The sequence below is a fragment of the Amblyomma mixtum genome, chromosome 1, assembly GCF_055824585.1.
Source record: "Amblyomma mixtum isolate Tamu chromosome 1, ASM5582458v1, whole genome shotgun sequence".
Taxonomy (NCBI): Eukaryota; Metazoa; Arthropoda; class Arachnida; order Ixodida; family Ixodidae; genus Amblyomma; species Amblyomma mixtum.
The window spans coordinates 283,108,904-283,112,670 of NC_143012.1; positions in this window are offsets into that span (position 1 = coordinate 283,108,904).

A 3,767-nucleotide genomic window follows, 5' to 3' on the forward strand; every position below is an offset into this window, starting at 1 on the left:
TGTATCTGAGACCTATTTCCATTCATCATCATCATCGTCACCAGTCTGACTATGCCGACTGCAGGCCAAAGGCCTCTCCCATGTCTCTCCAATTAATCCTGTCCTTTTCAAGCGGCGGCCACCGTGTCCCCGCAAACTTCTTAATCTCATCCGCCCACCTAACTTTCTGCGCCCCCTGCTACGCTTGCCTTCTCTCGGAATCCCCTCCGTTACCCTTAAGGACAATCCGTTATCTTGCCTTCGCATAACATGCCCGGCCCAAGCCCATTTCTTCTTCTTGATTTCGACTAGGATGTCATTAACCCGCGTTTGTACCCTCAGCTACCCTGCCCGCTTCCGGATTCTTAATCGTTACCCCTATCATTTTCCTTTCCATAGCACACTGCGTTGTCCTTAACTTAACCTGAACACTTTTTGTTAGCCGCTGCCCCATAGGTGAGCACCCATAGGTGAGGGGAGAGAGAAAATGAGCCACGGCAGTACAGGCGAACGCCGCGGAATACTGTCCGGCGATTGCCTTAGCCGCGGCAACAGTACATCAGAAATGGCGGAGGAAGCAGCAACAGCTTTCGCTATAGCTTCGAGTAATGCCGACCTCATCCAGCGATTCTAAAACAGCCGCAGGCAACTTTGCGAAAGGCAGAGTCTAACCCACTACCTTCTACCTTCTCCGCACTTCGTCCCATCATCCTGGAATGGGTTGCGGCCCGTTCCTCCAACCAGGCAATGAGGCCGCCCACAGTTATGCCCGAGTATTCTTCAGCCGGGCTGTGGGCGATATCTGCGGGGGATAGCTGCTGTCTGCGAGGAATAGTTTGGTCTCATTCCATGACGTTACCATGGACTACAGCCTCGAGCGACAGCTCTATCCCCTACCTCACAGATCCCTAACATCCGGGTAACCACCTGGCGCCGCCTTCAAACTGATTTCTTTCCCGCGCTGTGAAACTTGAGAGCTAAATTACAGGTGATGTTGCATGCATGTGGTACTTCTCAGATATCTCTTCAGCACATCTTAAAGCATATTCGCCTTTCCAGTGCGCTGAAAACATGCAAGACCACGCGCTCGCATAGCGCTTCACACGTTGGCGACGTGCATGAATGTCCGTGTCTGAGTGAGCACTTCCATCTTGTCTTTCTTGTCTTTGGCACTGACATCTTGACTTTACCAGTTGTCTTTCTTGTCCCGTCCTTCGCGCTGTTTCTTAAGACGAACTGCCATCAGCCACGCATGGCAACACGTGGCCGTCGAACTGATACTGAAACTAGGTATGTGCATATTAGTAGGCAACAGTCAGTCAGTTTGCATCTCCAGCGTAACAACCTCTACTATTTGAGATTTTTCACTTCGTCGCCGACCATGCGCGTCAGAGTGGGGTGAAACGTATAAAGGTAGCGCCTTTCTAGGCCTCGGTTCGTCGAACCCCTGAACTTTCTCCCGTGAGAATCACCTCGCAGACCGGAGCGCTTGCTTTCTCGCAATCCCAGCAAACCGACGGAGCAGCCTTTTGTTCGTTTTCTTTCACCCCCTCTTTGTCCACTTTCGCGGGGATGAGGCGGAAAACAGCTGGACACCGCACAGTGCGTATACGCCGACCGGGGCAGACAGACAGGCCGCCGCAAAGAACAACGCGCGATGATGAAACCGCGCAGTCCGTGGATGCCGGCGTGACAGACAAGCCGTGGAAGAACAACGCGCCTCTGCACGTGATGGGACCGGGGAGGTGCTGGGCGCAGCCGGAGACGAGTGGCAGAGGGCGTGGCGTGGCGATGGACGCGAGCGGCGGCGGCTTCTTTGGCAGCGGTGACGTCGTCGCCAGCAGGCGCGGGCGCCACTCCGTGCTCGTGTGTGCGTGTGTGAGCGCAGCGTACGCGCCTTCGTGTCCGGCCACCCAGAGTGCTCGAAAGCGGACCCAGCGGGAGGCACCTTCTCATCTCGCGGCCGGCCTTCGGTGCATGGCGTACACGGACAAGAGATGCATGCTCGCGCGCGCACGCCTAGCGCGCATTGTCTCGGAGAACTCGCGAACGCCGGGGAAGCGCGCGTCGCCAGGACAGCGGGGTGGCCAGACCTGGAGCGGAGTTGTCGGCAGTCCTTTGGAGCCTTCTTGCTTCTTTGAATTGGCAGTGGAATAGGACGCATAAAGAGCGGGAGAGACACTCTAATTAAGCGGCTCGGGTCAGTACTGCGTTCTTAATAAAGTGGGGTGATGTGCACTTCGGTCAACGGTACTGAGGGTTCTCATCGTGTGCAGGCGGTCAGTGTCTTCAGTTGCAGGATGGTTTTGTTGTGTTTCTCGTGATAATGGCCACCAAGAGAGAGAGAGAGAGAGTACGCCGAACGCACGGTCCCACTGAGGCGACGTACACTTGGTCTCGTAGAGGGTTCGAAGTGCACAGTCACATACACACCAGTTGCGCCGCCACAGACTGCTGCAACCCATTTAATTTTAGTGGTGACTGTTATGAAAACCGAAAACAAAAATGTTAAAATAACCTGCTTTGTGCGAGCTTGGTAGGTAGCGGGGTAGGGTGGGAGGGGGAGGGAGGTTTTGACGAGTTTATTGTTTTCGATTTCGCATGGCGCATGCACTATAACGCACTGCACCATATATGACTGGTATTTGTAAAAAAAAAAGGGGGGGGGGGGGCGGCTCAACTATTATGTTCGGTACTCCTCATAATTGCCTCCCCATGTTTATTTACGCACTTCCTCGCACCGTTTTTCGAAAGTCAGAAACAGTATTATGAACTTTTAATGTGAATTTCCCTCTCTAGTAAACTAGAGGACAGCTTCTGACGTGCAGGCGCAAAGCTAGAAGTGTCGCAGTGCACAGAAATCAGATACGTACCACAGTAACGTTGAATCTAAGTCAAAGTGAGCACCAGAAAAATTTACGCAACGCTCACTTTGAACTCCATATTGCTTTGGATGGCGGAGCTGATATTTCGATGGCTCGCAATACGAAGCAACCTTCTCCCCCCTTCAACGAAATCGCGGTTAAGTTGTTTAGCACCATCGTAATGTACGAACGCCATCCCGCACCAACTATAATCCCTCGCAGAAAGACAGTGAGAACCTGTGGGAGATTGAGCTGAAGGCCGCTGATCAGAGAGGGAGCTGATGCAGCTACTTGCTCATCAAGGCGGTTATATACCAGGTGTCCCAGCTAAATGTAACCAAGCTTTTAAAAAACTCGGGTTGTCTTAGCCGTCTGAAACCAAATGAGGGTTGTTTAGAGTCGCGTGACCTAGTCTGCAGTATTTTTCTTTCTTGAAGGTTGACTAATTAGTTAAGCTTAATTACCTAACTTTTTAATTATTGACTTGAGGAACAAAGTGTCAATGGAAAAGTTGTAGATCGCTTTGAGAAACAGCTTACTGAGACATTTGCAGCAAAGTAATAATTACGTAAAGTAGTTTTTTTACCGGCCTTTAACCATAACCCACACAATAAGAAAAAGCTTCCACATGACAACTGTGCCACTTCAACGTCCTGATATATTTGTCGATGCTAGAAGCGTGTCCCACCAGGCATCGGGTCCAGGAGCACCGCCGCAATGCCGAAGGAGGAAGGAAACGTGGGCCGGAGACGGGGAGTAGGGGAAGTGAAGGAAAAAACTGTATTTACATTATGTACATTATTTACATAGAGCGGGACTGAGAATGGTTCTCAGTGGAAGGGGAACGTCTTCGTCAACCGTAGTCGACTGGAGCTAGCAGGCTTCTCTCGGCCACACTCACGGCCGAGTTAAATATCGTCCGGT